At 42.2% G+C, this 14,328-nt stretch overlaps 1 protein-coding gene across 4 annotated transcripts in view; it reads left to right on the top strand.

The window, feature by feature from the left end:
* Positions 1–38: 38 nt before the first annotated feature.
* thrb (thyroid hormone receptor beta) overlaps positions 39–14,328 on the top strand; it is a 155,936-nt gene continuing 141,646 nt past the window's right edge. For 3 of the 4 annotated variants that reach the window (XM_077506546.1, XM_077506547.1, XM_077506543.1), the window contains exon 1: positions 39–3,075. The gene's annotated coding sequence lies outside the window, so the exon portion shown is untranslated. Of the gene's footprint in view, positions 3,076–14,218 lie in introns of those variants that run through there. The other variant, XM_077506544.1, reaches the window with a different exon arrangement.

Raw genomic sequence — 14,328 nt, 5'->3', positions numbered from 1 at the left:
CCATCTTTAACACAGTAGAGACTTTACATATGTCGTTTATATACAGTATAAACAATTTAGGGCCCAAAACCGAGCCCTGAGGTACACCACATGAAACTTCCATTTTATTAGAAGTACTCCCACCTAATATCACATACTGATATCTTTTAGTTAGATAGCTTCGTAACCAATCTAATACAGTGCCCCTGATCCCCATTCTCTCTAATTTATTTAATAATATTTTGTGATTTACAGTGTCAAACGCTTTTTTTAGATCAAGAAATATTCCAATGGTATATAATTTTCGATCAATAGCATCCGTGATTATTTCCATGGATTCAGTCAGGGCTTGGGCCGTAGAATGTTCTTTTCTAAAACCGTATTGACTATCATCTAACAATTTATGTTTGGTTATAAATTTATCAAGTCTATTATTAAAAAGTTTTTCTAATATTTTTGACAACTGTGGCAAAATTGAGATAGGTCTATAGTTACCATAATCATGAACATCACCAGTTTTGTATATAGGAATAATTTTTGCTATTTTCATTTCATCTGGGAATATCCCCAGTCTGAAATGATAAATTACATATATAAGTTAGTGGATGTACAATTTCATTTATTATATTCTTAAGTAACATCATATCAAAACCGTTTATGTCAAAAGAGTATTTTGCTGTGCATTTAGCAACCAAGTGTCTTATCTCGGTGTCCGTGACTGGCTCCAAAAACATGGAGTGTAGGTTTCCTATACAACTGTTATCATAGTGAGAGGAGGATTCTGGAATTTTCTTGGCGAGATCAGCTCCTACAGTTACAAAAAACTCATTAAAATTGTTTGCAATAACTTCTGTATTCACTACTTTTTTATTATTAACATGAAAATATTCTGGATAAGATAGTTTATCCTTTTTATTCTTTCTTATAACTTCATTCATAATATCCCATAATTTACAAGTAAAGTTTTTGTTTTCATCTAATAATTTAGTATAATACTGTTTTTTACAGTCCCTAAAATAGAATTTAGCTTATTTCTATATCTTTTCTATCTGTCCTCTGCCTGTTTAGTTCTTTGGTTAATAAATATCTTATATAAATTATTCTTTTTTCTACAAGCATTTATTAATGACTTACTCATCCATGGTTTGGATTGTGAATGTTGTTTCAAATAAACCCTCTTTACTGGACAGTGTTTATCATACAATTGTTCGAGTTTGTTTATGAAGTAGCCATAGGCCATATTCACATTAGTTGCATCATAAACACAACTCCAGTTTTGAGTCAGCAGTTAATTTCTTAATGCAATAATATTCTCCTCTGTCCTAAATCTTTTGTGTATAGCTTGTACTTGTCTAGTACCATTTTGATACCATGTATAATTAGCAAATATTGGAAGATGATCCGTTATATCATTAATCAATATACCACTATTGATCTCATTTAACAAAATATTTGTATAGATATTATCTATTAGAGTAGCACTATGGGTCGTAATTCTTGTAGGACATGTAATTAATGGATGCAGACCTAGTGAGTACATGGTATCAGTGAAGTCTTCAATGTGCATGTTTTTGTTCGGGTTTAACAGATCTATGTTAAAGTCACCACAGAAGAATATTTGTTTGTTGTGGATTGTTGACAAAAGTTTTTGTATACATTCGGTAAACATTTCCACATTAGAGTCCGGTGTGCGATAAATACAGCTTACGATTATATTTTTACCTTTTATCACATTAATTTCAATCGTAATACGTTCCATGAGATTGTCAACCTGTATCGACATATTATGTAGAATATCAAACTTAATGTTGCTATCCACAAACAAGGCCACCCCTCCACCACCTCTACCAGTTCGATTTGTACATACCATATTATATCCAGGTAAGTCAATATCCAAGTCCTTGTTTTCTTTCATCCATGTTTCTGAGATTGCAATAATGTTTATTTTATTGTTGAACTTCTGCAGATATTCTTTGATATGTCCAAAGTTTGTATATAGGCTCCTGCTGTTAAAATGAATTATAGAAAGCTTACCAATAAGATTAATTGATTTGTTGAATTGTTCATCAGTGTAGTAGTGGCACTTGTCCGCTTTGTTGTTGTAAAAGTTTGTGTCAGGGTCAAATATTCCATTTGGATCGTTCAAGGCATGTTCCACAAATTGATCATCTAAGTCTGTGTAATTTGGTGATATAAGGTCAATTGATTGGGACATGATTAATTATCGTAGACGTCCAGCTCCAGCAATCGCTTGATAACCCTGGTTTTGATCTCTGGTGAGCTCCCTTGTGTCTTGATGAGGACTTTGCAGTTGGCAGTCCAAGTTGCCATAATTTTCCCATCTTTCTTCAATTGACGTGCCTTTCTTGCGATTTCAGCATTCTTTTTGGTCAGGTTTTCATTTAGAAAGACATTCTTGCCTTTCAGTTTTGGGCCTTGCTTGAGGAGTGCGATCTTGCTTTTTCTGTCAGTAAGTTTCATGAAAACCATTGGTGGTTTTCTCCCGCCAGATGGAAGTGTGTAACACTCTTGGATATGCTGCGATTCCACCATTATTTCAAATTCCCGAAGTTTGGTTATCACCTGTTGCTCCATTGATTCATTGTCAGGATTAAGATCAGAATCCTCATCACTTCTCCTGGCCGTGGCTTGTGCATACGTGCGCGGCCTGACTTTAATGCCGGTGATAATGACATCGTTGATACAAGATTTTTGATCAAGCTCATCTACCTGTTCCTGCAAGATGACAATTTGCAGGTCTTTCTTTTTCATCTCCTCCTTCTGGGCTTGAACCACGTCCCGCAGTTGCACCACCTCTTCCAGCAGTTTCTGGTTGGTTTTATCCATTTTTTTCCAAGTTTTTCTCCATGGTTTTCTCCATTTTCTCCATGGTTTTCTCCATTTTTTGGATAATAGTCTTTAGCTCATCAATGTCTTCCGTTCTTTTCCCACTAGGCATGTTGTAAAAACAGAAGAGTTGTTGTTACAGCTGCGCCGCAGGGAGTAAATCGCAGAGCGATAAGGTGTGTCCTTCTCAATCAGAGTCAGGAAGCAGGAACTGTCGGCTGTAACCAAGCCACAACAAAACACGCAAATGTAAGCAGCTTGCTTATTTATTTATTTATTTATTATTTTCCAGTCTGTGTTTCTATCACGTTTTCCTGTGGTCCACAGGAAACAACATAACCACCCACGCACCCACAAGCTTTGCTGCAATACCAATTTGGTCTATTTACTTGATTTCAACTTTTTTAAATTAAGGTTGACAAATGTAATGTCAATGCATATATTTTTACCAAATGTTCACCTACCTCATCCTCATGCACTATTACACTTAGGGTTGAATAAATGCATTCCTATTGCATAATTGCATACATACATGAATGTTTTGTTTTTCCAGATAAACCAGTTGTGGTTCTGTATTAATTTAAAAATGTCACGCCGCCACCGGCGTGGCGGCCCATGCTTTTGTTTTTGTGTCCATGTTTCCTGTTATATTTTTAAATTCTAACTCTCCTCTCACCCCAGGTCACTTGCCCTTCCTGCCGCTCACTCATTACCGGTGCCCGCCCATGATTATCAACCCCCTGCCACCAATCAACCCACACAATAAAAGCCATCTGCATTCTCCCCTCCGTTGCCGAAGTGTCACATCTCAGTGCATGGAAGCGTCCCACAGTCCTCGAGTCCTTGTTCCCGTTGCCTTGTCGTTTTGCCTTGTTTTTGTGCCTTTTCCTCCCCAGCGGAGCGCCCTTAGTTACCCCTTGTGCCTTGAGCCTTTTTTTCCTCCCTAGCGGAGCGCCTTTAGTTGTCCACTGTACCTTTTGCCTGTTTTTTCCTCCCCAGTGGAGCGTTTTTAGTTCTCCACTTTTTGATTCCCCTTTCTCCTCTCAGTTTGAGAGGAGACAGCTGACGACCGGAAACAAACCTGTTGCCTTGGTGGCCTACCTTTATCCTGCGTCTGAGTCCTACCTCTCCTTGTCGTGTCAAAAAACTGACTTTTTATTTTGTGTATTTTGTGTAATCTGTTAGCCATTTCATATAAATACAAATTTGAAAGAGACACATTTGTTTGCTGTCATAATCAGAGCAACTAAAACATCAGTTTTTCCATTCCTGGATGAACAAATTGCAGATTATATGAAGGCTATATGAAATATGAAAAAACCCCAAATGTATCGGTTATCGGTATCGACCATACAAAGCAGGAAATTATCAGTTATCGTTACGGTTGACATTTTTCATATCGTGCATCACTTGTTCTTATGAGTGTGGTTGCACGCATTTGTCAAGGCATCGAAGAAGAGGAGAGAGGTTTAACTCTGCCTTGTTTTTTTCCCTCTTATGTTGACCACCAAAGAGAGCTTGTTGTAACTTGTTAACATACGCAGGGATAACTCTATCGCACAATGGTGCCGTTTGTTAACAGTAGAACCAGAGCTGTATTTTGAAGTTAAACTTTGATGTGTGTTGTGGTCCTTTACCTTGTGTTGGCTTTATTATAGCAGGGGTTAACATCTTTTTGTGTAGAGCTGTATAGGCAGACGGCAACTTCGGTGATGTCTTTACTGAACTGTTTGCTCTCAACCTACATGTGAACAACCTACCACAGCGCCGCCTAGTAGTCACATTAGTAACAATACACCACAATGTGTTGTTACCCTGTTTTCAAAATTATCTGTTTCTGCCTTTCTGGCGTTTTTACTTTTCGTGTTCCTGTAAGTATATTATTCCCATGCCGCCATTTTATTGTATTAAAAACATGAAAATATTTACGAGTCATTATTCTTCCACCTCTGATAACGCTGTCGGATTTCCATAGCAAGCACGTTTAAGCACGTCACCATGACTACATGAAAAAAATAAACAGCAGAGGCATTACATCTGCTTCAAAATACTGACAACGTCTGCGAAGAGGAGGCTACAGACCACACAGTTGTTGTTGTTGGTTTATTGAACATATTAACACATGACAAAATAAAAGTTAAAATAAAAATTTGAAGAAAGACAATAATTCATCAATGTTGTAAATTACATTTCTAAGCAGTAGGAAGAAGAGCAATAATTGATCTCGTCCTACTCCCTATTCTATCATGTTAATGTACTAATAAACTATTCTTATCTAATAACGTATCATTAAAATAAAAAAAAGAAAAACAAATAATAAATAAATAAATAGAAATGGAACAATGAAAATCTTAGATGTTATGAACTGTTAGCCGGCTGTCATGTTTTGAGCTGTCAAGCTGTGCTCTCAGTTGTTTGTTGTCTTACAGCCAGTTGACCACGAAGGGTGTCAACGCAACCAAGCAGCTATTTTCATTCATACAATCAGTCAGCTTTTTTGATAGGCAGTCTAAACAGGTAGCAGTTGTGGGCCTATTCACTTGCCAGCCACCAATGCCCAAGCCTAGCCTCGACCTCGATTCTTGCCTAAGCCTCGACCTTGATTCTTGCCTTGTACTACGATTTTGCCTCGCCTTGTAAGTTTGTTGTCTCAAGATTTTTGATGTGCGGCCCCGTTTTGTTTTCTTTTTTTGGGGGGGGGGGGGGGTGTAAACACGTTCAGTTCGCTTCCTTGCCATCTTGGTGCAAGCGCTTTTTGTTTGAGTTATTTCCGCGTTGGTGCGTGTGCTTTGTGTTAGCTTTTCTCTCCTTGCTGTGCAAGCGATTTCTGTTTGGATTTTGTGTGTGTCTCTTATATTTATTAAATTTTTGTACACCGCTCTGTTGTCCGCGTTTTCTGCGATCCACACCCGACTCATAACACCAGCAGGTTCCATCTGAAGATTCAACACCTCACCTATTGACCATTTGCACCAACGTCACATGATCACGTGACTGCCCCACCATGAACGGCGGAAGGAAATGACGTTTGAATGGAAGTGGATGGGCCACGGAGCGATTTAGGAACTTAGAGACTTTTATTGTACAAATTAAAAGTTATTATTGCCCATCGAGCCATGGAATCTGCTAGTTCAACTGACGTTCGCCTGTCGGCAAAAGTGGAGCATTTAGTAGGTGCTCATAGAGTGCGATAGTAACAGAAACTGGAGATGACTGCTTTGAAAACAGACCCTACCTTCTGCCCCCTGCTGTTTTCACGGAATTAATCAAATCGCTGACATTTCCGGAATGGGGAACAGCATGATACACGTCACCACACTTAATATTCACGAGTCTAGGGAGGAGGGTCAAACTCGGTCGGCCAGTGATGCTAAACGGATGTAAACACAACAGTCTACTAGCGAGATGCCAATTTCACTGGTATAGACATCAAAGAACATACTAATGTTCAATTGAAGAGATGACTTACGTGTGGAGGGCTGAAAAAGACAAGGAAAGGAGCCGGCTGACAGATTTTATTTTTTTCTCCCCCTCAAAACATTGTCCTACGCTACTGACAATGGCATTCTCCAGTTTCAACAAGCTATCCTTCCTTTACCCATATGCCCTGTCTGTCATGTCTGGTTGCCTTACGTCTTTCATAGTTGTTGGGGTACATTTTTATTGCTTTTTTGTGTATGTGTGTGCGTGCCCCTTGAGCGCACTAAAGTTGTGTGTGTGCAGTTGGAGTGGACGCTAACTACGTCGCTCAAGCCACGTTCACATTTATGATTGTTAACATGAACGTTCACATTAACGAAAGTTAATGTCAACGTGGATGAAGCCACGTTCACATTTACAATCGTTAATGTGATTTGAAAAACATAATTCGACACCCCTGTTACTGTTACGGATGAGGGGTGGATCCAAAAATGCAGGCCGAGATAAAAGTACACCAATTTATTACACAAGGGTTTAACAAACTCACAACTTAAAGCGCTGGCACGGAAGACCAGGAAAAAACATATAACAAAGAGTTTGCAACATGCAAGTAAAACCGAAATAGAAATCAGAATGCAGGCTATAAAGCGCAGGGAAAAAACATCAAAGTACAACCAAAAGCGACGTGGGAAAAACTTACACGCGATCAAATACAAAACAGGACTAAGCAATACTTCGTGGCTGAGAAACAAGAAGGTCTAGAGAATAACTTGAGGCTGGACAGCGAGCAAGAAATAATCTGACACCGAGTGAAGACAGCAGTCCCTTTTAAAGTCCTTGATTAATGATGCCACACAGGTGTGGCACGCCCACTCCCTCATGCCACTGAAATGGAAAAAAACAGACTGAGTGCAGAATCATGACAGTACCCCCCCTTCAACGGACTGTGTAGACCGGGTCACCGTCAACTAGCCTCGGAGGTGGTGGCACTGCAGCAGGCGTTATTCAGCGGACTGGGAGTTTCAGGCTTGAGCAGGGAGACGTGAAACACCGGATGGATCTTTAGCGCCGGAGGCAGCCGAAGCCTGACGGACACCGGATTGATGATGGCCTCCACCACGAAGGGACCGATGAAACGTGGTCCCAGCTTCCTTGAATCTCCAGCCAAGTGCAGATCCCGTGAGGACAGCCAGACCCGATCCCCGGGTTGATACACCGGTGCAGGTCTCCGGCGACGATCGGTGATTTGTCGGTTGCGGGCGGCGGTGCGAGACAATGCGGCTCGGGTTTCTTGCCATACCCGATGAGCCCTCCAGAGATGAAGCTGGACAGAGGGTAGGGCGAACTGTCCCTCCTGGGAAGGAAACAATGGAGGCTGGTAACCATAGGCAGACATGAATGCGGACCGACCTGTGGCAGACGAGACGAGTGTTGTGAGCATATTCCACCCATGGCAACTGGGAGGACCAGGATGCGGGACTCTGCAGGCAGACGCAACGGAGGCCCGCCTCCAGATCCTGATTAGCCCTCTCGGTCTGTCCATTGGTCTGGGGATGATATCCCGATGAGAGGCTCCCAAGACCCGGCAAAACTTCCGCCACACCTGTGAAATAAACTGCGGTCCCCTGTCCGATACAATGTCCACTGGTAGACCATGCAGGCGAAACACATGTTTAATTAGTAGCTGGGCAGTTTCCCAGGATGATGGCAGCTTCTGTAATGCCACGAAGTGGGCTAGCTTGGAGAACCTGTCCACTATAGTCAGAATAACAGATTTACCTCGTGATGTCGGGAGACCAGTGACGAAGTCCAAAGAAATGTGTGACCAAGGTCGTGACGGCACCGGTAAGGGCCGCAGCAACCCTGCAGGTGGCTGATGGGAGGACTTACTTCTCGCGCATGCTGAACAGGCCCCAACAAAGTCTGTGACATCTCTCTTGAGCTGGGGCCACCAAAACCGCTGAGAGATGAGAGTGAGAGTTCGATGGATCCCAGGATGGCAAGCTATCTTGGAGTTGTGTCCCCGCCGCAAGACCTCAGGACGCAAGTCTATGGGAACAAACAGCCTTCCAGCTGGACACTCCTCAGGAACCGGAGTTCCTTCCAAGGCCCGTGTAATCCTCTGTTCCACCTCCCACCGTAGAGCTCCCAAGAAGCATCGTGCAGGGTTCTGTCCTTGTATCATCTGCTGTGGGGTCATACAGCCTGGAAAGGGCGTCGGGCTTCTGGTTCCTGGATCCCTTGCAGAACGTGAGGACAAAGTTGAACCTGGTGAGGAACAGGGCCCAGCGTGCCTGTCGGGAGTTCAGTCTCTTGGCAGATTGGAGGTAGGCCAGGTTCTTATGGTCGGTGAAAACTGAATGGCTCCTTGGTTCCCTCCAGCCAGTGTCTCCATTCTTGGAGAGCCAAAACAATGGCCAACAGTTCCCTGTTTCCCACCTCATAGTTGGCTTCGGCAGGACTCAGGCATCTTGAGAAGAAGGCACAGGGGTGGAGCCTCTGGTCGATCGGGGAGTGCTGCGACAGGACGGCCCCCACTCCTGAATCAGATGCGTCACACAAAAGGAAGATTTGTATTAGGATGAATCAAGACAGGTGGGTGAACAAACAAATTCTTTAACTCAGTGAAAGCAACCGCAGCTGCTTGATCCCACTTAAACGGGATCTTACTTGAAGTCAGACGGGTAAGGAGTGCTGACTATAGTTACGTATAAATCGCCGATAGAAGTTGGCGAAACCCAGAAATCTCTGAAGTTGTTTACGGGTTGCTGGGATCGGCCAGTCGACTACGGCCTGCATCTTAAGCGGATCCGCGCGGAGCTGACCACCCTCAATGATAAATCCCAAGAACTGAATGGACTTGGCGTGGAACTCGCATTTTTCTGCTTTAACATAAAGTCAATTCTCTAAGAGGCGTTGGAGAACCTTACGAACATGTTGCCGATGTTCATTGATGTTGCGGGAGAAAATCAGAATATCGTCCAAATAAACAAAACAAAAAACATTTAGCATATCCCTCAGGACGTCGTTAATCAAACACTGGAAAACAGCAGGTGCATTAGTGAGACCAAAAGGCATCACACAATACTCAGTGCCCCAAGGGGGTCTTGAAGGCAGTCTTCCACTCATCCCCCTCCCGTATCCGAACTAGGTGATATGCACTGCGCAAATCCAATTTAGAAAATACTGTAACGGACTGTAGTGGCGCGAAGGCGGAGTCTAGTAACGGGAGTGGGTACTTATTTTTTACAGTAATGTCATTAAGGCCCCGAAAATCTATACATGGACGTAATGACTTATCCTTCTTATCCGTAAAGAAGAACCCTGCACCTACAGGCGACTTTGCGGGGCGAATTAGGCCGGCAGCCAGGGAACTAGAGATATAGTCACATAGAGCTTCCTGCTCGGCCGGGGACACCGGATACAGTCGAGAACTTGGTAGAGGAGTGTCAGGAATAAGATCAATAGTGCAGCCGTACGGTCTATGTGGCGGTAAGGACTGAGCGGGGTCCTTGCTAAACACTTTTCGTAAATCATGGTATTCCTCTGGCACCCCATCTAAACAAATCGTTTCGGGAGGAGAGAGAACCAACGGCTCAAGTCCCCCATCGGCCGATTTTAAGCAGTGCGCATGACAAAACAAGCTCCAGTTTTCGAGTGCTGGCTTGTCCCAATTGATGTCGGGATTGTGTAACTTTAACCAGGGAAGCCCCAACACAACAGGAGCAGCGCGGGAGGGCATAATAAAGAACCTCTTTTTCTCTACATGGTTACCCGATAGTCTCAACACTATCAACCCGGTTACGCGTCTTATTTTCGCCAGGGAGCGCCCATCAAGGTCCAAGACCTCATGGACCTTGTCTAGAGTTTCCACTGGGCAGCCCAAAGCCTCCACAACACACAGATCCACAAAACAATCATCTGCCCCGGAATCGACTAGCGCCACAACCTTAAGGGTCTTCCCATAACCCGACACCTCCCCCTCTAGTTCTAATCTACGGCTTTCGCGATCAGTATCTGTCACTTGCCCAGTCCTGGGGCACTCATGCCCGTACTCACACGAATCATTGGAGCTAGGGCTGGCAACCCCAGTCCCCAACTGTCGGCTTCCCAGCTGGGTGGTCTGGCGTGGAGGACGGGATGACCTAGCTGGGCAGGAGGACACTCTGTGACCCGCCTGGCCACAGAACCTCTTTTTCTCTACATGGTTACCCGATAGTCTCAACACTATCAACCCGGCACCTGAGAGAAGGCGTCGTTGCTGCTCCTCGGGAAGTAGCCGTCCACCTCCTAGTTGCATGGGTTCCTCCGTGGTGACAGACGGGCCCGAGACTGGGAGAGTCACTGGTTGAGCAAGGTTTGGTCGCACCTGACTTGAGCTAGGAGTCCATGAGGCAGATCCAGCCCACTCTTGGGTGCGTTCACGATGGCGGTCTCCAAGACGATTATCCAAGCGGATTGCTAACACAATGAGATCTTCCAAATTAGGAGTGTCATCACGGACAGCAAGTTCATCTTTAACAACAGAGTTCAACCCGCGGCGAAAAATGCAACACAAAGCACTATCATCAAAACCACTTTCAGCCGCTAAAATGCGGAAAGTAATAGAATAATCAGCCACGGACAGATCTTTCAGAGTGTAATCCAAAAGCCTACCACCGGCCTCCCTTCCCTTAACCGGATGGTCAAAAACACACTCAGACACAAAATCCGGGAAGGAGGACCGGAGGTCCGGCTGCGCGTTGCTCACTGCCATAGCCCATAGCCCTTTGCCAGCCAAGAGACTCATTACAAAGGCTACTTTAGCATTATCGTTAGCATACGTACACGGCTGCTGGTCAAATATAAGGGAACATTGATGTAGGAACTGCCCGCAATTGCCGGGCTGTCCGTCGTACCGTGATGGATGGGGCAGAACGGGTTCTCGGAAGGCGGCGCCCGGCGAAGAAGCAACAAGGGGCGTCGGCACCTCAATGGCGGAAGCGGGAGGTAAAGTGGCCGCCTCTCTTTGTGAGCCAATCTGCTCAATCCGCGTGCACATCCCCTCTAAACGATGGGCAAGCAAACCCACCATTTCCCGGAGTTCCTGGAGCGCGGCTTCGGTTTGCCCGACCCGTTTCCCTTGGCTGGCCAAAGCGTTTCTAATTTTATCAGGGTCTGCGGGATCCATTTGGTCGGATTATTATGTTACGGATGAGGGGTGGATCCCAAAAATGCAGGCCGAGATAAAAGTAAGTACACCAATTTATTACACAAGGGTTTAACAAACTCACAACTTAAAGCGCTGGCACGGAAGACCAGGAAAAAACGTATAACATAAAGAGCTTGCAACATGCAAGTAAAACCGAAATAGAAATCAGAATGCAGGCTATAAAGCGCAGGGAAAAAACATCAAAGTACAACCAAAAGCGACGTGGGAAAAACTTACACGCGATCAAATACAAAACAGGACTAAGCAATACTTCGTGGCTGAGAAACAAGAAGGTCTAGAGAATAACTTGAGGCTGGACAGCGAGCAAGAAATAATCTGACACCGAGTGAAGACAGCAGTCCCTTTTAAAGTCCTTGATTAATGATGCCACACAGGTGTGGCGCAGAAGGGCACGCCCACTCCCTCATGCCACTGAAATGGAAAAAAAACAGACTGAGTGCAGAATCATGACAGTTACAATCTTTGTTAGAGTGTATGTAGTAAGTGTACATTAACGAGTAAAATGTATGAACATTGATCTACTAACCTCGTCAAAAATGCTCGCTGCAAATCCGTGAAAAGTTTGTGGGCTGTCAGTCCTTTCTGTTGATTACCGCTATCCATCGACGTCTTTTGTCTTCATTAGTAGGTATTCAGCACTAAAAAGCAACATTTGGTTTACTCCATTGTAGGGCTCGGTATCTTTGTGAACCTGGCGATACGATATGCATCTCGATACACAGTTCACAGTACAATACGTACCTCGATATGATATGATTCGATGCGACTCGATACGAGTCGATACAATTTTAGATGATACGATATAATAATAAACAATAATAAATCCCTTAGTTTACGTTGAACCCCCCCCCCCACACACACACACACATATATATATATATATATATATATATATATATATATATATATATATATATATATATATATATATATATATATATATATATATATATATATATATATATTCAATTCAATTCAACTTTATTCCAGACTCTGAGTCCAATACAAACAAATAACAAAAATACACACAATCAAAAAACAATAAAAAACAATAAGAAACAATAAAAACAGGGGGACGGTTATACAGTCATCAGGCAGTCATACCAATGTTTCCACATCCTAGACTGATACCGTACAGCACTACACTTAATATCAGTCAAAGGATATCGGATATTTTGTGGACCCATTTACATAAAAAAAAAATAATAATAAAAAAATAAAAAATAAAAAAGCTTTCCTAGCTACTCAAACGGCTTGTATTTCCGTGTAGTAATCATTTTAAGCAATTACGTCATTACCGGAGCTCAAGATGTTAAAATTACGGCTCTGTGAGATCTAATTAGTAGTTTTAAAATTCTGATAGACTTAGTGTTATAGCAAGGAGCGGCCCCTGTTCTTTTGAGTGGGTTAAGGATTTAGGATTGGAGTTTTACATCACATTAACTCATTCACTGCCAATGACAACTATAGACGTCAAAATCCAAGCAAACAGCCAGTGTTAATTTTGAAAAAAAGAAAAAAAAAGAAAATTTAAAATTAAAATTTTAATATATAAAAAAAAATAATTTAGTTTTAGTTATAGTCTTCTGACTAAATTTAATTAAAGCCTTAGTCATAACTCAGTCACCTGATTGTATTTTAGTTTTAATCCAATTTTAGTCAACAAAAATAAAGAGCAATTTTAGTCGACTAAAATTGACTTTTGGAGGCCTAGACCCAGTATGTGGTCTCAATAAGACCAAGACCGATCACAAGAACGTCAACGCCCGTGTTGTAGGGTAACAGGAATCCGTTCTACGCACGATGGTAGCACTTAGCAATGAGATTGTTGTCATCGTTGTTATTCATAACGACAATGATTAATAACTATGAATGAAAACAATGAATAACTAAAACTAAATTCAAATTTCTTGTAAAATTTGCACTGGCTGTTTGCTTGGATTTTGACGTCTATAGTCGTCATTGGCAGTGAATGAGTTAACAGTGCTGAAATCTCCCCGCGACGGAAGGTTGGGTGCGCTCATCTGGCGATGCGGAAGTGATTTGTGCATATAGTCCATTTAGAAATGTGAGTAAAAGCTTCTTTTTTTTTCCAACATGACCTGGTTGATCTTTTTTTGCTCTTCTGCCAGCTGTTATATAAACTAGCTGTTGTATAGACTACCATTTCTTCAACCGTTCTTTGCAGTTGAGAGGCTGCATCAAAGCCTTCTGTATGCTCTAGCATAAAAAAAAAACAACAACAACAACAACAAAACGTATAAATACATCTTTGGGACACAAAACATTTAAAATAGAACATATTTATATGTTTTTGGGAGCAAATGAGTTAAGATTCTAGCGTGCAAAATAAATTAAGTTGTTTGTAATCTTGTGGCATTTACACAATAGCAGCTGAGTTGAAATCAACTTACAAAGAAGCATGCAAATTGTTACCTCAATTTTTCAAGTTGAGTCAACATTTCAGTTTTTACAGTGTACCTCCAAAATGTAAACCTTTCAGGGGACTAAAGAAAAGGCATGTTTATTCAACTATTAACATGTCATCAGCAAAGACAGCAAGCCATTTTCAAAACTTAAGTTTGAGTAATAGTTTGTAAAACTAACATGCACACGCACACGCACATGCACACACTGTGTGACAAATAGTATCGACCTCTGAAAAAAAAAAAAAAAAAATTCAATTTGTGACACAGAGGTTTCAGCCCAATGCCATTAACATCTTGGAAGGAGGTTGTAGGTTTTTGAAAGTTACCAGTCAGTAAATTTCAACTTTTGTATGTAAATCTTGAATATTTTTGGCGTTTTTCGCAATGTGCTTTGTTTAGAAATAAATTCAATTGGCTTAAATATTTCCAAGTAAGTATTTA

This window comes from Festucalex cinctus, chromosome 19 (assembly GCF_051991245.1).
Source record: "Festucalex cinctus isolate MCC-2025b chromosome 19, RoL_Fcin_1.0, whole genome shotgun sequence".
Classification (NCBI taxonomy): domain Eukaryota; kingdom Metazoa; phylum Chordata; class Actinopteri; order Syngnathiformes; family Syngnathidae; genus Festucalex; species Festucalex cinctus.
The sequence above is the reverse complement of the archived record's forward strand: the minus strand, read 5'-3'. Positions and strand labels throughout refer to the sequence as shown.